The following is a 21,707-nucleotide window of genomic DNA, read 5'->3' on the forward strand; positions in this document are numbered from 1 at the left end:
GTTTCTGGCATTTCAGCCATCGTCGGCCAGGCTTGCTTGAATCCTGATGGTGCAATGAGCAAGGGACTCACATCTGAGTATACCCTTCCACGCTTATGGTGGACAAAATGATTCAGAAAAGGGGGTGGTGATGAACAGAGTGTCTGAATTAAGCAGACCACTCTTACCCAGTCCAAAGATCAGGGCTTGATCCATCACCGTTTTTTAGCTCATTGCACCATCCCAGCTCAGAACCTGGCTACATGCAAATTAGTCTGTTCCTGTCCCAGTGCATGATGGGAACAGGGCAAACCAAACTACCAAGCCAATTCTTATACTGGGAAGGAAACAAGCTTCCGGGGACCGGTTTCTGGCATTTCAGCCGTCGTCGGCCCGGCTTGCTTGAATCCTGATGGTGCAATGAGCAAGGGACTCACATCTGAGTATACCCTTCCACGCTTATGGTGGACAAAATGATTCAGAAAAGGGGGTGGTGATGAACAGAGTGTCTGAATTAAGCAGACCACTCTTACCCAGTCCAAAGATCAGGGCTTGATCCATCACCGTTTTTTAGCTCACTGCACCATCCCAGCTCAGAACCTGGCTACATGCAAATTAGTCTGTTCCTGTCCCAGTGCATGATGCGAACAGGGCAAACCAAACTTCCAAGCCAATTCTTATACTGGGTAGGAAACAAGCTTCCGGGGACCGGTTTCTGGCATTTCAGCCGTCGTCGGCCCGGCTTGCTTGAATCCTGATGGTGCAATGAGCAAGGGACTCACATCTGAGTGTACCCTTCCACGCTTATGGTGGACAAAATGATTCAGAAAAGGGGGTGGTGATGAACAGAGTGTCTGAATTAAGCAGACCACTCTTACCCAGTCCAAAGATCAGGGCTTGATCCATCACCGTTTTTTTAGCTCACTGCACCATCCCAGCTCAGAACCTGGCTACATGCAAATTAGTCTGTTCCTGTCCCAGTGCATGATGGGAACAGGGCAAACCAAACTACCAAGCCAATTCTTATACTGGGAAGGAAACAAGCTTCCGGGGACCGGTTTCTGGCATTTCAGCCGTCGTCGGCCCGGCTTGCTTGAATCCTGATGGTGCAATGAGCAAGGGACTCACATCTGAGTATATCCTTCCACGCTTATGGTGGACAAAATGATTCAGAAAAGGGGGTGGTGATGAACAGAGTGTCTGAATTAAGCAGACCACTCTTACCAAGCCCAAAGATCAGGGCTTGATCCATCACCGTTTTTTAGCTCACTGCACCTTCCCAACTCAGAACCTGGCTACATGCAAATTAGTCTGTTCCTGTCCCAGTGCATGATGGGAACAGGGCAAACCAAACTACAAAGCCAATTCTTATACTGGGAAGGAAACAAGCTTCCGGGAACCGGTTTCTGGCATTTCAGCCGTCGTCGGCCCGGTTTGCTTGAATCCTGATGGTGCAATGAGCAAGGGACTCACATCTGAGTATACCCTTCCACGCTTATGGTGGACAAAATGATTCAGAAAAGGGGGTGGTGATGAATAGAGTGTCTGAATTAAGCAGACCACTCTTACCCAGTCCCAAGATCAGGGCTTGATCCATCACCGTTTTTTAGCTCACTGCACCATCCCAGCTCAGAACCTGGCTACATGCAAATTAGTCTGTTCCTGTCCCAGTGCATGATGGGAACAGGGCAAACCAAACTACCAAGCCAATTCTTATACTGGGAAGTAAACAAGCTTCCGGGGACCGGTTTCTGGCATTTCAGCCGTCGTCGGCCCGGCTTGCTTGAATCCTGATGGTGCAATGAGCAAGGGACTCACATCTGAGTATACCCTTCCACGCTTATGGTGGACAAAATGATTCAGAAAAGGGGGTGGTGATGAACAGAGTGTCTGAATTAAGCAGACCACTCTTACCCAGTCCAAAGATCAGGGCTTGATCCATCACTGTTTTTTAGCTCACTGCACCATCCCAGCTCAGACCTGGCTACATGCAAATTAGTCTGTTCCTGTCCCAGTGCATGGTGGGAACAGGGCAAACCAAACTACCAAGCCAATTCTTATACTGGGAAGGAAATACGCTTCCGGGGACCGGTTTCTGGCATTTCAGCCGTCGTCGGCCCGGCTTGCTTGAATCCTGATGGTGCAATGAGCAAGCGACTCACATCTGAGTATACCCTTCCACGCTTATGGTGGACAAAAAGATTCAGAAAAGGGGGTGGTGATGAACAGAGTGTCTGAATTAAGCAGACCATTCTTACCCAGTCCAAAGATCAGGGCTTGATCCATCACCGTTTTTTAGCTCACTGCACCATCCCAGCTCAGAACCTGGCTACATGCAAATTAGTCTGTTCCTGTCCCAGTGCATGATGGGAACAGGGCAAACCAAACTACCAAGCCAATTCTTATACTGGGAAGGAAACAAGCTTCCGGGGACCGGTTTCTGGCATTTCAGCCGTCGTCGGCCCGGCTTGCTTGAATCCTGATGGTGCAATGAGCAAGGGACTCACATCTAAGTATACCCTTCCACGCTTATGGTGGACAAAATTATTCAGAAAAGGGGGTGGTGATGAACAGAGTGTCTGAATTAAGCAGACCACTCTTACCCAGTCCAAAGATCAGGGCTTGATCCATCACCGTTTTTTAGCTCACTGCACCATCCCAGCTCAGAACCTGGCTACATGCAAATTAGTCTGTTCCTGTCCCAGTGCATGATGGGAACAGGGCAAACCAAACTACCAAGCCAATTCTTATACTGGGAAGGAAACAAGCTTCCGGGGACCGGTTTCTGGCATTTCAGCCGTCGTCGGCCCGGCTTGCTTGAATCCTGATGGTGCAATGAGCAAGGGACTCACATCTGAGTATACCCTTCCACGCTTATGGTGGACAAAATGATTCAGAAAAGGGGGTGGTGATGAACAGAGTGTCTGAATTAAGCAGACCACTCTTACCCAGTCCAAAGATCAGGGCTTGATCCATCACCGTTTTTTAGCTCACTGCACCATCCCAGCTCAGAACCTGGCTACATGCAAATTAGTCTGTTCCTGTCCCAGTGCATGATGGGAACAGGGCAAACCAAACTACCAAGCCAATTCTTATACTGGGAAGGAAACAAGCTTCCGGGGACCGGTTTCTGGCATTTCAGCCGTCGTCGGCCCGGCTTGCTTGAATCCTGATGGTGCAATGAGCAAGGGACTCACATCTGAGTATATCCTTCCACGCTTATGGTGGACAAAATGATTCAGAAAAGGGGGTGGTGATGAACAGAGTGTCTGAATTAAGCAGACCACTCTTACCCAGTCCAAAGATCAGGGCTTAATCCATCACCGTTTTTTAGCTCACTGCACCATCCCAGCTCAGAACCTGGCTACATGCAAATTAGTCTGTTCCTGTCCCAGTGCATAATGGGAACAGGGCAAACCAAACTACAAAGCCAATTCTTATACTGGGAAGGAAACAAGCTTCCGGGGACCGGTTTCTGGCATTTCAGCCGTCGTCGGCCCGGCTTGCTTGAATCCTGATGGTGCAATGAGCAAGGGACTCACATCTGAGTATACCTTTCCATGCTTATGGAGGACAAAATGATTCAGAAAAGGGGTTGGTGATGAATAGAGTGTCTGAATTAAGCAGACCATTCTTACCCAGTCCAAAGATCAGGGCTTGATCCATCACCGTTTTTTAGCTCACTGCACCATCCCAGCTCAGAACCTGGCTACATGCAAATTAGTCTGTTCCTGTCCCAGTGCATGATGGGAACAGGGCAAACCAAACTACCAAGCCAATTCTTATACTGGGAAGGAAACAAGCTTCCGGGGACTGGTTTCTGGCATTTCAGCCGTCGTCGGCCCGGCTTGCTTGAATCCTGATGGTGCAATGAGCAAGGGACTCACATCTGAGTATACCCTTCCACGCTTATGGTGGACAAAATGATTCAGAAAAGGGGGTGGTGATGAACAGAGTGTCTGAATTAAGCAGACCACTCTTACCCAGTCCAAAGATCAGGGCTTGATCCATCACCGTTTTTTAGCTCACTGCACCATCCCAGCTCAGAACCTGGCTACATGCAAATTAGTCTGTTCCTGTCCCAGTGCATGATGCGAACAGGGCAAACCAAACTACCAAGCCAATTCTTATACTGGGAAGGAAACAAGCTTCCGGGGACCGGTTTCTGGCATTTCAGCCGTCGTCGGCCCGGCTTGCTTGAATCCTGATGGTGCAATGAGCAAGGGACTCACATCTGAGTATACCCTTCCACGCTTATGGTGGACAAAATGATTCAGAAAAGGGGGTGGTGATGAACAGAGTGTCTGAATTAAGCAGACCACTCTTACCCAGTCCAAAGATCAGGGCTTGATTCATCACCGTTTTTTAGCTCACTGCACCATCCCAGCTCAGAACCTGGCTACATGCAAATTAGTCTGTTCCTGTCCCAGTGCATGATGGGAACAGGGCAAACCAAACTACCAAGCCAATTCTTATACTGGGAAGGAAACAAGCTTCCGGGGACCGGTTTCTGGCATTTCAGCCGTTGTCGGCCCGGCTTGCTTGAATCCTGATGGTGCAATGAGCAAGGGACTCACATCTGAGTATATCCTTCCACGCTTATGGTGGACAAAATGATTCAGAAAAGGGGGTGGTGATGAACAGAGTGTCTGAATTAAGCAGACCACTCTTACCCAGTCCAAAGATCAGGGCTTGATCCATCACCGTTTTTTAGCTCACTGCACCATCCCAGCTCAGAACCTGGCTACATGCAAATTAGTCTGTTCCTGTCCCAGTGCATGATGGGAACAGGGCAAACCAAACTACACAGCCAATTCTTATACTGGGAAGGAAACAAGCTTCTGGGGACCGGTTTCTGGCATTTCAGCCGTCGTCGGCCCGGCTTGCTTGAATCCTGATGGTGCAATGAGCAAGGGACTCACATCTGAGTATACCCTTCCACGCTTATGGTGGACAAAATGATTCAGAAAAGGGGGTGGTGATGAATAGAGTGTCTGAATTAAGCAGACCACTCTTACCCAGTCCCAAGATCAGGGCTTGATCCATCACCGTTTTTTAGCTCACTGCACCATCCCAGCTCAGAACCTGGCTACATGCAAATTAGTCTGTTCCTGTCCCAGTGCATGATGGGAACAGGGCAAACCAAACTACAAAGCCAATTCTTATACTGGGAAGGAAACAAGCTTCCGGGGACCGGTTTCTGGCATTTCAGCCGTCGTCGGCCCGGCTTGCTTGAATCCTGATGGTGCAATGAGCAAGGGACTCACATCTGAGTATACCCTTCCACGCTTATGGTGGACAAAATGTTTCAGAAAAGGGGGTGGTGATGAACAGAGTGTCTGAATTAAGCAGACCACTCTTACCCAGTCCAAAGATCAGGGCTTGATCCATCACCGTTTTTTAGCTCACTGCACCATCCCAGCTCAGAACCTGGCTACATGCAAATTAGTCTGTTCCTGTCCCAGTGCATGATGGGAACAGGGCAAACCAAACTACCAAGCCAATACTTATACTGGGAAGGAAACAAGCTTCCGGGGACCGGTTTCTGGCATTTCAGCCGTCGTCAGCCCGGCTTGCTTGAATCCTGATGGTGCAATGAGCAAGGGACTCACATCTGAGTATACCCTTCCACGCTTATGGTGGACAAAATGATTCAGAAAAGGGGGTGGTGATGAACAGAGTGTCTGAATTAAGCAGACCACTCTTACCCAGTCCAAAGATCAGGGCTTGATCCATCACCCTTTTTTAGCTCACTGCACCATCCCAGCTCAGAACCTGGCTACATGCAAATTAGTCTGTTCCTGTCCCAGTGCATGATGGGAACAGGGCAAACAAAACTACCATGCCAATTCTTATACTGGGAAGGAAACAAGCTTCCGGGGACCGGTTTCTGGCATTTCAGCCGTCGTCGGCCCGGCTTGCTTGAATCCTGATGGTGCAATGAGCAAGGGACTCACATCTGAGTATACCCTTCCACGCTTATGGTGGACAAAATGATTCAGAAAAGGGGGTGGTGATGAACAGAGTGTCTGAATTAAGCCGACCACTCTTACCCAGTCCAAAGATCAGGGCTTGATCCATCGCCGTTTTTTAGCTCACTGCACCATCCCAGCTCAGAACCTGGCTACATGCAAATTAGTCTGTTCCTGTCCCAGTGCATGATGGGAACAGGGCAAACCAAACTACCAAGCCAATTCTTATACTGGGAAGGAAACAAGCTTCCGGGGACCGGTTTCTGGCATTTCAGCCGTCGTCGGCCCGGCTTGCTTGAATCCTGATGGTGCAATGAGCAAGGGACTCACATCTGAGTATACCCTTCCACGCTTATGGTGGACAAAATGATTCAGAAAAGGGGTGGTGATGAACAGAGTGTCTGAATTAAGCAGACCACTCTTACCCAGTCCAAAGATCAGGGCTTGATCCATCACCGTTTTTTAGCTCACTGCACCATCCCAGCTCAGAACCTGGCTACATGCAAATTAGCCTGTTCCTGTCCCAGTGCATGATGGGAACAGGGCAAACCAAACTACCAAGCCAATTATTATACTGGGAAGGAAACAAGCTTCCGGGGACCGGTTTCTGGCATTTCAGCCGTCGTCGGCCCAGCTTGCTTGAATCCTGATGGTGCAATGAGCAAGGGACTCACATCTGAGTATACCCTTCCACGCTTATGGTGGACAAAATGATTCAGAAAAGGGGGTGGTGATGAACAGAGTTTCTGAATTCAGCAGACCACTCTTACCCAGTCCAAAGATCAGGGCTTGATCCATCACCGTTTTTTAGCTCACTGCACCATCCCAGCTCAGAACCTGGCTACATGCAAATTAGTCTGTTCCTGTCCCAGTGCATGATGCGAACAGGGCAAACCAAACTACCAAGCCAATTCTTATACTGGGAAGGAAACAAGCTTCCGGGGACCGGTTTCTGGCATTTCAGCCGTCGTCGGCCCGGCTTGCTTGAATCCTGATGGTGCAATGAGCAAGGGACTCACATCTGAGTATACCCTTCCACGCTTATGGTGGACAAAATGATTCAGAAAAGGGGGTGGTGATGAACAGAGTGTCTGAATTAAGCAGACCACTCTTACCCAGTCCACAGATCAGGGCTTGATCCATCACCGTTTTTTAGCTCACTGCACCATCCCAGCTCAGAACCTGGCTACATGCAAATTAGTCTGTTCCTGTCCCAGTGCATGATGGGAACAGGGCAAACCAAACTACCAAGCCAATTCTTATACTGGGAAGGAAACAAGCTTCCGGGGACCGGTTTCTGGCATTTCAGCCGTCGTCGGCCCGGCTTGCTTGAATCCTGATGGTGCAATGAGCAAGGGACTCACATCTGAGTATAATCTTCCACGCTTATGGTGGACAAAATGATTCAGAAAAGGGGGTGGTGATGAACAGAGTGTCTGAATTAAGCAGACCACTCTTACCCAGTCCCAAGATCAGGGCTTGATCCATCACCGTTTTTTAGCTCACTGCACCATCCCAGCTCAGAACCTGGCTACATGCAAATTAGTCTGTTCCTGTCCCAGTGCATGATGGGAACAGGACAAACCAAACTACCAAGCCAATTCTTATACTGGGAAGGAAACAAGCTTCCGGGGACCGGTTTCTGGTATTTCAGCCGTCGTCGGCCCGGCTTGCTTGAATCCTGATGGTGCAATGAGCAAGGGACTCACATCTGAGTATACCCTTCCACGCTTATGGTGGACAAAATGATTCAGAAAAGGGGGTGGTGATGAACAGAGTGTCTGAATTAAGCAGACCACTCTTACCCAGTCCAAAGATCAGGGCTTGATCCATCACCGTTTTTTAGCTCACTGCACCATCCCAGCTCAGAACCTGGCTACATGCAAATTAGTCTGTTCCTGTCCCAGTGCATGATGGGAACAGGGCAAACCAAACTACCAAGCCAATTCTTATACTGGGAAGGAAACAAGCTTCCGGGGACCGGTTTCTGGCATTTCAGCCGTCGTCGGCCTGACTTGCTTGAATCCTGATGGTGCAATGAGCAAGGGACTCACATCTGAGTATACCCTTCCACGCTTATGGTGGACAAAATGATTCAAAAAAGGGGGTGGTGATGAACAGAGTGTCTGAATTAAGCAGACCACTCTTACCCAGTCCAAAGATCAGGGCTTGATCCATCACCGTTTTTTAGCTCACTGCACCATCCCAGCTCAGAACCTGGCTACATGCAAATTAGTCTGTTCCTGTCCCAGTGCATGATGGGAACAGGGCAAACCAAACTACCAAGCCAATTCTTATACTGGGAAGGAAACAAGCTTCCGGGGACCGGTTTCTGGCATTACAGCCGTCGTCGGCCCGGCTTGCTTGAATCCTGATGGTGCAATGAGCAAGGGACTCACATCTGAGTATACCCTTCCACGCTTATGGTGGACAAAATGATTCAGAAAAGGGGGTGGTGATGAACAGAGTGTCTGAATTAAGCAGACCACTCTTACCCAGTCCAAAGATCAGGGTTTGATCCATCACCGTTTTTTAGCTCACTGCACCATCCCAGCTCAGAACCTGGCTACATGCAAATTAGTCTGTTCCTGTCCCAGTGCATGATGGGAACAGGGCAAACCAAACTACCAAGCCAATCCTTATACTGTGAAGGAAACAAGCTTCCGGGGACCGGTTTCTGGCATTTCAGCCGTCGTCGGCCCGGCTTGCTTGAATCCTGATGGTGCAATGAGCAAGGGACTCACATCTGAGTATACCCTTCCACGCTTATGGTGGACAAAATGATTCAGAAAAGGGGGTGGTGATGAACAGAGTGTCTGAATTAAGCAGACCACTCTTACCCAGTCCAAAGATCAGGGCTTGATCCATCACCGTTTTTTAGCTCACTGCACCATCCCAGCTCAGAACCTGGCTACATGCAAATTAGTCTGTTCCTGTCCCAGTGCATGATGGGAACAGGGCAAACCAAACTACCAAGCCAATTCTTATACTGGGAAGGAAACAAGCTTCCGGGGACCGGTTTCTGGCATTTCAGCCGTCGTCGGCCCGGCTTGCTTGAATCCTGATGGTGCAATGAGCAAGGGACTCACATCTGAGTATACCCTTCCACGCTTATGGTGGACAAAATGATTCAGAAAAGGGGGTGGTGATGAACAGAGTGTCTGAATTAAGCAGACCACTCTTACCCAGTCCAAAGATCAGGGCTTTATCCATCACCGTTTTTTAGCTCACTGCACCATCCCAGCTCAGAACCTGGCTACATGCAAATTAGTCTGTTCCTGTCCCAGTGCATGATGGGGACAGGGAAAAACAAACTACCAAGCCAATTCTTATACTGGGAAGGAAACAAGCTTCCGGGGACCGGTTTCTGGCATTTCAGCCGTCGTCGGCCCGGCTTGCTTGAATCCTGATGGTGCAATGAGCAAGGGACTCACATCTGAGTATACCCTTCCACGCTTATGGTGGACAAAATCATTCAGAAAAGGGGGTGGTAATGAACAGAGTGTCTGAATTAAGCAGACCACTCTTACCCAGTCCGAAGATCAGGGCTTGATCCATCACCGTTTTTTAGCTCACTGCACCATCCCAGCTCAGAACCTGGCTACATGCAAATTAGTCTGTTCCTGTCCCAGTGCATGATGGGAACAGGGCAAACCAAACTACCAAGCCAATTCTTATACTGGGAAGGAAACACGCTTCCGGGGACCGGTTTCTGGCATTTCAGCCGTCGTTGGCCCGGCTTGCTTGAATCCTGATGGTGCAATGAGCAAGGGACTCACATCTGAGTATACCCTTCCACGCTTATGGTGGACAAAATGATTCAGAAAATGGGGTGGTGATGAACAGAATGTCTGAATTAAGCAGACCACTCTTACCCAGTCCAAAGATCAGGGCTTGATCCATCACCATTTTTTAGCTCACTGCACCATCCCAGCTCAGAACCTGGCTACATGCAAATTAGTATGTTCCTGTCCCAGTGCATGATGGGGACAGGGCAAACCAAACTACCAAGCCAATTCTTATACTGGGAAGGAAACAACCTTCCGGGGACCGGTTTCTGGCATTTCAGCCATCGTCGGCCCGGCTTGCTTGAATCCTGATGGTGCAATGAGCAAGGGACTCACATCTGAGTATACCCTTCCACGCTTATGGTGGACAAAATGATTCAGAAAAGGGGGTGGTAATGAACAGAGTGTCTGAATTAAGCAGACCACTCTTACCCAGTCCAAAGATCAGGGCTTGATCCATCACCGTTTTTTAGCTCACTGCACCATCCCAGCTCAGAACCTGGCTACATGCAAATTAGTCTGTTCCTGTCCCAGTGCATGATGGGAACAGGGCAAACCAAACTACCAAGCCAATTCTTATACTGGGAAGGAAACACGCTTCCGGGGACCGGTTTCTGGCATTTCAGCCGTCGTCGGCCCGGCTTGCTTGAATCCTGATGGTGCAATGAGCAAGGGACTCACATCTGAGTATACCCTTCCACGCTTATGGTGGACAAAATGATTCAGAAAAGGGGGTGGTAATGAACAGAGTGTCTGAATTAAGCAGACCACTCTTACCCAGTCCAAAGATCAGGGCTTGATACATCACCGTTTTTTAGCTCACTGCACCATCCCAGCTCAGAACCTGGCTACATGCAAATTAGTCTGTTCCTGTCCCAGTGCATGATGGGGACAGGGCAAACCAAACTACCAAGCCAATTCTTATACTGGGAAGGAAACACGCTTCCGGGGACCGGTTTCTGGCATTTCAGCCGTCGTCGGCCCGGCTTGCTTGAATCCTGATGGTGCAATGAGCAAGGGACTCACATCTGAGTATACCCTTCCACGCTTATGGTGGACAAAATGATTCAGAAAATGGGGTGGTGATGAACAGAGTGTCTGAATTAAGCAGACCACTCTTACCCAGTCCAAAGATCAGGGCTTGATCCATCACCATTTTTTAGCTCACTGCACCATCCCAGCTCAGAACCTGGCTACATGCAAATTAGTCTGTTCCTGTCCCAGTGCATGATGGGAACAGGGCAAACCAAACTACCAAGCCAATTCTTATACTGGGAAGGAAACACGCTTCCGGGGACCGGTTTCTGGCATTTCAGCCGTCGTCGGCCCGGCTTGCTTGAATCCTGATGGTGCAATGAGCAAGGGACTCACATCTGAGTATACCCTTCCACGCTTATGGTGGACAAAATGATTCAGAAAAGGGGGTGGTAATGAACAGAGTGTCTGAATTAAGCAGACCACTCTTACCCAGTCCAAAGATCAGGGCTTGATCCATCACCGTTTTTTAGCTCACTGCACCATCCCAGCTCAGAACCTGGCTACATGCAAATTAGTCTGTTCCTGTCCCAGTGCATGATGGGGACAGGGCAAACCAAACTACCAAGCCAATTCTTATACTGGGAAGGAAACACGCTTCCGGGGACCGGTTTCTGGCATTTCAGCCGTCGTCGGCACGGCTTGCTTGAATCCTGATGGTGCAATGAGCAAGGGACTCACATCTGAGTATACCCTTCCACGCTTATGGTGGACAAAATGATTCAGAAAATGGGGTGGTGATGAACAGAGTGTCTGAATTAAGCAGACCACTCTTACCCAGTCCAAAGATCAGGGCTTGATCCATCACCATTTTTTAGCTCACTGCACCATCCCAGCTCAGAACCTGGCTACATGCAAATTAGTCTGTTCCTGTCCCAGTGCATGATGGGAACAGGGCAAACCAAACTACCAAGCCAATTCTTATACTGGGAAGGAAACAAGCTTCCGGGGACCGGTTTCTGGCATTTCAGCCGTCGTCGGCCCGGCTTGCTTGAATCCTGATGGTGCAATGAGCAAGGGACTCACATCTGAGTATACCCTTCCACGCTTATGGTGGACAAAATGATTCAGAAAAGGGGGTGGTGATGAACAGAGTGTCTGAATTAAGCAGACCACTCTTACCCAGTCCAAAGATCAGGGCTTGATCCATCACCGTTTTTTAGCTCACTGCACCATCCCAGCTCAGAACCTGGCTACATGCAAATTAGTCTGTTCCTGTCCCAGTGCATGATGGGAACAGGGCAAACCAAACTACCAAGCCAATTCTTATACTGGGAAGGAAACAAGCTTCCGGGGACCGGTTTCTGGCATTTCAGCCGTCGTCGGCCCAGCTTGCTTGAATCCTGATGGTGCAATGAGCAAGGGACTCACATCTGAGTATACCCTTCCACGCTTATGGTGGACAAAATGATTCAGAAAAGGGGGTGGTGATGAACAGAGTGTCTGAATTAAGCAGACCACTCTTACCCAGTCCAAAGATCAGGGCTTGATCCATCACCGTTTTTTAGCTCACTGCACCATCCCAGCTCAGAACCTGGCTACATGCAAATTAGTCTGTTCCTGTCCCAGTGCATGATGCGAACAGGGCAAACCAAACTACCAAGCCAATTCTTATACTGGGAAGGAAACAAGCTTCCGGGGACCGGTTTCTGGCATTTCAGCCATCGTCGGCCCGGCTTGCTTGAATCCTGATGGTGCAATGAGCAAGGGACTCACATCTGAGTATACCCTTCCACGCTTATGGTGGACAAAATGATTCAGAAAAGGGGGTGGTGATGAACAGAGTGTCTGAATTAAGCAGACCACTCTTACCCAGTCCAAAGATCAGGGCTTGATCCATCACCGTTTTTTAGCTCACTGCACCATCCCAGCTCAGAACCTGGCTACATGAAAATTAGTCTGTTCCTGTCCCAGTGCATGATGGGAACAGGGCAAACCAAACTACCAAGCCAATTCTCATACTGGGAAGGAAACAAGCTTCCGGGGACTGGTTTCTGGCATTTCAGCCGTCGTCGGCCCGGCTTGCTTGAATCCTGATGGTGCAATGAGCAAGGGACTCACATCTGAGTATATCCTTCCACGCTTATGGTGGACAAAATGATTCAGAAAAGGGGGTGGTTATGAACAGAGTGTCTGAATTAAGCAGACCACTCTTACCCAGTCCAAAGATCAGGGCTTGATCCATCACCGTTTTTTAGCTCACTGCACCATCCCAGCTCAGAACCTGGCTACATGCAAATTAGTCTGTTCCTGTCCCAGTGCATGATGGGAACAGGGCAAACCAAACTACAAAGCCAATTCTTATACTGGGAAGGAAACAAGCTTCCGGGGACCGGTTTCTGGCATTTCAGCCGTCGTCGGACCGGCTTGCTTGAATCCTGATGGTGCAATGAGCAAGGGACTCACATCTGAGTATACCCTTCCACGCTTATGGTGGACAAAATGATTCAGAAAAGGGGGTGGTGAAGAAAAGAGTGTCTGAATTAAGCAGACCACTCTTACCCAGTCCAAAGATCAGGGCTTGATCCATCACCGTTTTTTAGCTCACTGCACCATCCCAGCTCAGAACCTGGCTACATGCAAATTAGTCTGTTCCTGTCCCAGTGCATGATGGGAACAGGGCAAACCAAACTACCAAGCCAATTCTTATACTGGGAAGGAAACAAGCTTCCGGGGACCGGTTTCTGGCATTTCAGCCGTCGTCGGCCAGGCTTGCTTGAATCCTGATGGTGCAATGAGCAAGGGACTCACATCTGAGTATACCCTTCCACGCTTATGGTGGACAAAATGTTTCAGAAAAGGGGGTGGTGATGAACAGAGTGTCTGAATTAAGCAGACCACTCTTACCCAGTCCAAAGATCAGGGCTTGATCCATCACCGTTTTTTAGCTCACTGCACCATCCCAGCTCAGAACCTGGCTACATGCAAATTAGTCTGTTCCTGTCCCAGTGCATGATGGGAACAGGGCAAACCAAACTACCAAGCCAATACTTATACTGGGAAGGAAACAAGCTTCCGGGGACCGGTTTCTGGCATTTCAGCCATCGTCGGCCCGGCTTGCTTGAATCCTGATGGTGCAATGAGCAAGGGACTCACATCTGAGTATACCCTTCCACGCTTATGGTGGACAAAATGATTCAGAAAAGGGGGTGGTGATGAACAGAGTGTCTGAATTAAGCAGACCACTCTTACCCAGTCCAAAGATCAGGGCTTGATCCATCACCGTTTTTTAGCTCATTGCACCATCCCAGCTCAGAACCTGGCTACATGCAAATTAGTCTGTTCCTGTCCCAGTGCATGATGGGAACAGGGCAAACCAAACTACCAAGCCAATTCTTATACTGGGAAGGAAACAAGCTTCCGGGGACCGGTTTCTGGCATTTCAGCCGTCGTCGGCCCGGCTTGCTTGAATCCTGATGGTGCAATGAGCAAGGGACTCACATCTGAGTATACCCTTCCACGCTTATGGTGGACAAAATGATTCAGAAAAGGGGGTGGTGATGAACAGAGTGTCTGAATTAAGCAGACCACTCTTACCCAGTCCAAAGATCAGGGCTTGATCCATCACCGTTTTTTAGCTCACTGCACCATCCCAGCTCAGAACCTGGCTACATGCAAATTAGTCTGTTCCTGTCCCAGTGCATGATGCGAACAGGGCAAACCAAACTTCCAAGCCAATTCTTATACTGGGTAGGAAACAAGCTTCCGGGGACCGGTTTCTGGCATTTCAGCCGTCGTCGGCCCGGCTTGCTTGAATCCTGATGGTGCAATGAGCAAGGGACTCACATCTGAGTGTACCCTTCCACGCTTATGGTGGACAAAATGATTCAGAAAAGGGGGTGGTGATGAACAGAGTGTCTGAATTAAGCAGACCACTCTTACCCAGTCCAAAGATCAGGGCTTGATCCATCACCGTTTTTTTAGCTCACTGCACCATCCCAGCTCAGAACCTGGCTACATGCAAATTAGTCTGTTCCTGTCCCAGTGCATGATGGGAACAGGGCAAACCAAACTACCAAGCCAATTCTTATACTGGGAAGGAAACAAGCTTCCGGGGACCGGTTTCTGGCATTTCAGCCGTCGTCGGCCCGGCTTGCTTGAATCCTGATGGTGCAATGAGCAAGGGACTCACATCTGAGTATATCCTTCCACGCTTATGGTGGACAAAATGATTCAGAAAAGGGGGTGGTGATGAACAGAGTGTCTGAATTAAGCAGACCACTCTTACCAAGCCCAAAGATCAGGGCTTGATCCATCACCGTTTTTTAGCTCACTGCACCTTCCCAGCTCAGAACCTGGCTACATGCAAATTAGTCTGTTCCTGTCCCAGTGCATGATGGGAACAGGGCAAACCAAACTACAAAGCCAATTCTTATACTGGGAAGGAAACAAGCTTCCGGGAACCGGTTTCTGGCATTTCAGCCGTCGTCGGCCCGGCTTGCTTGAATCCTGATGGTGCAATGAGCAAGGGACTCACATCTGAGTATACCCTTCCACGCTTATGGTGGACAAAATGATTCAGAAAAGGGGGTGGTGATGAATAGAGTGTCTGAATTAAGCAGACCACTCTTACCCAGTCCCAAGATCAGGGCTTGATCCATCACCGTTTTTTAGCTCACTGCACCATCCCAGCTCAGAACCTGGCTACATGCAAATTAGTCTGTTCCTGTCCCAGTGCATGATGGGAACAGGGCAAACCAAACTACCAAGCCAATTCTTATACTGGGAAGGAAACAAGCTTCCGGGGACCGGTTTCTGGCATTTCAGCCGTCGTCGGCCCGGCTTGCTTGAATCCTGATGGTGCAATGAGCAAGGGACTCACATCTGAGTATACCCTTCCACGCTTATGGTGGACAAAATGATTCAGAAAAGGGGGTGGTGATGAACAGAGTGTCTGAATTAAGCAGACCACTCTTACCCAGTCCAAAGATCAGGGCTTGATCCATCACCGTTTTTTAGCTCACTGCACCATCCCAGCTCAGACCTGGCTACATGCAAATTAGTCTGTTCCTGTCCCAGTGCATGGTGGGAACAGGGCAAACCAAACTACCAAGCCAATTCTTATACTGGGAAGGAAATACGCTTCCGGGGACCGGTTTCTGGCATTTCAGCCGTCGTCGGCCCGGCTTGCTTGAATCCTGATGGTGCAATGAGCAAGCGACTCACATCTGAGTATACCCTTCCACGCTTATGGTGGACAAAAAGATTCAGAAAAGGGGGTGGTGATGAACAGAGTGTCTGAATTAAGCAGACCACTCTTACCCAGTCCAAAGATCAGGGCTTGATCCATCACCGTTTTTTAGCTCACTGCACCATCCCAGCTCAGAACCTGGCTACATGCAAATTAGTCTGTTCCTGTCCCAGTGCATGATGGGAACAGGGCAAACCAAACTACCAAGCCAATTCTTATACTGGGAAGGAAACAAGCTTCCGGGGACCGGTTTCTGGCATTTCAGCCGTCGTCGGCCCGGCTTGCTTGAATCCTGATGGTGCAATGAGCAAGGGACTCACATCTAAGTATACCCTTCCACGCTTATGGTGGACAAAATGATTCAGAAAAGGGGGTGGTGATGAACAGAGTGTCTGAATTAAGCAGACCACTCTTACCCAGTCCAAAGATCAAGGCTTGATCCATCACCGTTTTTTAGCTCACTGCACCATCCCAGCTCAGAACCTGGCTACATGCAAATTAGTCTGTTCCTGTCCCAGTGCATGATGGGAACAGGGCAAACCAAACTACCAAGCCAATTCTTATACTGGGAAGGAAACAAGCTTCCGGGGACCGGTTTCTGGCATTTCAGCCGTCGTCGGCCCGGCTTGCTTGAATCCTGATGGTGCAATGAGCAAGGGACTCACATCTGAGTATACCCTTCCACGCTTATGGTGGACAAAATGATTCAGAAAAGGGGGTGGTGATGAACAGAGTGTCTGAATTAAGCAGACCACTCTTACCCAGTCCAAAGATCAGGGCTTGATCCATCACCGTTTTTTAGCTCACTGCACCATCCCAGCTCAGAACCTGGCTACATGCAAATTAGTCTGTTCCTGTCCCAGTGCATGATGGGAACAGGGCAAACCAAACTACCAAGCCAATTCTTATACTGGGAAGGAAACAAGCTTCCGGGGACCGGTTTCTGGCATTTCAGCCGTCGTCGGCCCGGCTTGCTTGAATCCTGATGGTGCAATGAGCAAGGGACTCACATCTGAGTATATCCTTCCACGCTTATGGTGGACAAAATGATTCAGAAAAGGGGGTGGTGATGAACAGAGTGTCTGAATTAAGCAGACCACTCTTACCCAGTCCAAAGATCAGGGCTTAATCCATCACCGTTTTTTAGCTCACTGCACCATCCCAGCTCAGAACCTGGCTACATGCAAATTAGTCTGTTCCTGTCCCAGTGCATAATGGGAACAGGGCAAACCAAACTACAAAGCCAATTCTTATACTGGGAAGGAAACAAGCTTCCGGGGACCGGTTTCTGGCATTTCAGCCGTCGTCGGCCCGGCTTGCTTGAATCCTGATGGTGCAATGAGCAAGGGACTCACATCTGAGTATACCTTTCCATGCTTATGGAGGACAAAATGATTCAGAAAAGGGGGTGGTGATGAATAGAGTGTCTGAATTAAGCAGACCATTCTTACCCAGTCCAAAGATCAGGGCTTGATCCATCACCGTTTTTTAGCTCACTGCACCATCCCAGCTCAGAACCTGGCTACATGCAAATTAGTCTGTTCCTGTCCCAGTGCATGATGGGAACAGGGCAAACCAAACTACCAAGCCAATTCTTATACTGGGAAGGAAACAAGCTTCCGGGGACTGGTTTCTGGCATTTCAGCCGTCGTCGGCCCGGCTTGCTTGAATCCTGATGGTGCAATGAGCAAGGGACTCACATCTGAGTATACCCTTCCACGCTTATGGTGGACAAAATGTTTCAGAAAAGGGGGTGGTGATGAACAGAGTGTCTGAATTAAGCAGACCACTCTTACCCAGTCCAAAGATCAGGGCTTGATCCATCACCGTTTTTTAGCTCACTGCACCATCCCAGCTCAGAACCTGGCTACATGCAAATTAGTCTGTTCCTGTCCCAGTGCATGATGGGAACAGGGCAAACCAAACTACCAAGCCAATACTTATACTGGGAAGGAAACAAGCTTCCGGGGACCGGTTTCTGGCATTTCAGCCGTCGTCAGCCCGGCTTGCTTGAATCCTGATGGTGCAATGAGCAAGGGACTCACATCTGAGTATACCCTTCCACGCTTATGGTGGACAAAATGATTCAGAAAAGGGGGTGGTGATGAACAGAGTGTCTGAATTAAGCAGACCACTCTTACCCAGTCCAAAGATCAGGGCTTGATCCATCACCCTTTTTTAGCTCACTGCACCATCCCAGCTCAGAACCTGGCTACATGCAAATTAGTCTGTTCCTGTCCCAGTGCATGATGGGAACAGGGCAAACCAAACTACCTTGCCAATTCTTATACTGGGAAGGAAACAAGCTTCCGGGGACCGGTTTCTGGCATTTCAGCCGTCGTCGGCCCGGCTTGCTTGAATCCTGATGGTGCAATGAGCAAGGGACTCACATCTGAGTATACCCTTCCACGCTTATGGTGGACAAAATGATTCAGAAAAGGGGGTGGTGATGAACAGAGTGTCTGAATTAAGCAGACCATTCTTACCCAGTCCAAAGATCAGGGCTTGATCCATCACCGTTTTTTAGCTCACTGCACCATCCCAGCTCAGAACCTGGCTACATGCAAATTAGTCTGTTCCTGTCCCAGTGCATGATGGGAACAGGGCAAACCAAACTACCAAGCCAATTCTTATACTGGGAAGGAAACAAGCTTCCGGGGACTGGTTTCTGGCATTTCAGCCGTCGTCGGCCCGGCTTGCTTGAATCCTGATGGTGCAATGAGCAAGGGACTCACATCTGAGTATACCCTTCCACGCTTATGGTGGACAAAATGTTTCAGAAAAGGGGGTGGTGATGAACAGAGTGTCTGAATTAAGCAGACCACTCTTACCCAGTCCAAAGATCAGGGCTTGATCCATCACCGTTTTTTAGCTCACTGCACCATCCCAGCTCAGAACCTGGCTACATGCAAATTAGTCTGTTCCTGTCCCAGTGCATGATGGGAACAGGGCAAACCAAACTACCAAGCCAATACTTATACTGGGAAGGAAACAAGCTTCCGGGGACCGGTTTCTGGCATTTCAGCCGTCGTCAGCCCGGCTTGCTTGAATCCTGATGGTGCAATGAGCAAGGGACTCACATCTGAGTATACCCTTCCACGCTTATGGTGGACAAAATGATTCAGAAAAGGGGGTGGTGATGAACAGAGTGTCTGAATTAAGCAGACCACTCTTACCCAGTCCAAAGATCAGGGCTTGATCCATCACCCTTTTTTAGCTCACTGCACCATCCCAGCTCAGAACCTGGCTACATGCAAATTAGTCTGTTCCTGTCCCAGTGCATGATGGGAACAGGGCAAACCAAACTACCTTGCCAATTCTTATACTGGGAAGGAAACAAGCTTCCGGGGACCGGTTTCTGGCATTTCAGCCGTCGTCGGCCCGGCTTGCTTGAATCCTGATGGTGCAATGAGCAAGGGACTCACATCTGAGTATACCCTTCCACGCTTATGGTGGACAAAATGATTCAGAAAAGGGGGTGGTGATGAACAGAGTGTCTGAATTAAGCAGACCACTCTTACCCAGTCCAAAGATCAGGGCTTGATCCATCACCGTTTTTTAGCTCACTGCACCATCCCAGCTCAGAACCTGGCTACATGCAAATTAGTCTTTTCCTGTCCCAGTGCATGATGGGAACAGGGCAAACCAAACTACCAAGCCAATTCTTATACTGGGAAGGAAACAAGCTTCCGGTGACCGGTTTCTGGCATTTCAGCCGTCGTCGGCCCGGCTTGCTTGAATCCTGATGGTGCAATGAGCAAGGGACTCACATCTGAGTATACCCTTCCACGCTTATGGTGGACAAAATGATTCAGAAAAGGGGTGGTGATGAACAGAGTGTCTGAATTAAGCAGACCACTCTTACCCAGTCCAAAGATCAGGGCTTGATCCATCACCGTTTTTTAGCTCACTGCACCATCCCAGCTCAGAACCTGGCTACATGCAAATTAGCCTGTTCCTGTCCCAGTGCATGATGGAAACAGGGCAAACCAAACTACCAAGCCAATTCTTATACTGGGAAGGAAACAAGCTTCCGGGGACCGGTTTCTGGCATTTCAGCCGTCGTCGGCCCAGCTTGCTTGAATCCTGATGGTGCAATGAGCAAGGGACTCACATCTGAGTATACCCTTCCACGCTTATGGTGGACAAAATGATTCAGAAAAGGGGGTGGTGATGAACAGAGTGTCTGAATTAAGCAGACCACTCTTACCCAGTCCAAAGATCAGGGCTTGATCCATCACCGTTTTTTAGCTCACTGCACCATCCCAGCTCAGAACCTGGCTACATGCAAATTAGTCTGTTCCTGTCCCAGTGCATGATGCGAACAGGGCAAACCAAACTACCAAGCCAATTCTTATACTGGGAAGGAAACAAGCTTCCGGGGACCGGTTTCTGGCATTTCAGCCGTCGTCGGCCCGGCTTGCTTGAATCCTGATGGTGCAATGAGCAAGGGACTCACATCTGAGTATACCCTTCCACGCTTATGGTGGACAAAATGATTCAGAAAAGGGGGTGGTGATGAACAGAGTGTCTGAATTAAGCAGACCACTCTTACCCAGTCCAAAGATCAGGGCTTGATTCATCACCGTTTTTTAGCTCACTGCACCATCCCAGCTCAGAACCTGGCTACATGCAAATTAGTCTGTTCCTGTCCCAGTGCATGATGGGAACAGGGCAAACCAAACTACCAAGCCAATTCTTATACTGGGAAGGAAACAAGCTTCCGGGGACCGGTTTCTGGCATTTCAGCCGTTGTCGGCCCGGCTTGCTTGAATCCTGATGGTGCAATGAGCAAGGGACTCACATCTGAGTATATCCTTCCACGCTTATGGTGGACAAAATGATTCAGAAAAGGGGGTGGTGATGAACAGAGTGTCTGAATTAAGCAGACCACTCTTACCCAGTCCAAAGATCAGGGCTTGATCCATCACCGTTTTTTAGCTCACTGCACCATCCCAGCTCAGAACCTGGCTACATGCAAATTAGTCTGTTCCTGTCCCAGTGCATGATGGGAACAGGGCAAACCAAACTACAAAGCCAATTCTTATACTGGGAAGGAAACAAGCTTCCGGGGACCGGTTTCTGGCATTTCAGCCGTCGTCGGCCCGGCTTGCTTGAATCCTGATGGTGCAATGAGCAAGGGACTCACATCTGAGTATACCCTTCCACGCTTATGGTGGACAAAATGATTCAGAAAAGGGGGTGGTGATGAATAGAGTGTCTGAATTAAGCAGACCACTCTTACCCAGTCCCAAGATCAGGGCTTGATCCATCACCGTTTTTTAGCTCACTGCACCATCCCAGCTCAGAACCTGGCTACATGCAAATTAGTCTGTTCCTGTCCCAGTGCATGATGGGAACAGGGCAAACCAAACTACAAAGCCAATTCTTATACTGGGAAGGAAACAAGCTTCCGGGGACCGGTTTCTGGCATTTCAGCCGTCGTCGGCCCGGCTTGCTTGAATCCTGATGGTGCAATGAGCAAGGGACTCACATCTGAGTATACCCTTCCACGCTTATGGTGGACAAAATGTTTCAGAAAAGGGGGTGGTGATGAACAGAGTGTCTGAATTAAGCAGACCACTCTTACCCAGTCCAAAGATCAGGGCTTGATCCATCACCCTTTTTTAGCTCACTGCACCATCCCAGCTCAGAACCTGGCTACATGCAAATTAGTCTGTTCCTGTCCCAGTGCATGATGGGAACAGGGCAAACAAAACTACCATGCCAATTCTTATACTG

The sequence above is a fragment of the Lissotriton helveticus genome, chromosome 2_1 (genome assembly GCF_964261635.1).
Source record: "Lissotriton helveticus chromosome 2_1, aLisHel1.1, whole genome shotgun sequence".
Lineage (NCBI taxonomy): Eukaryota > Metazoa > Chordata > Amphibia > Caudata > Salamandridae > Lissotriton > Lissotriton helveticus.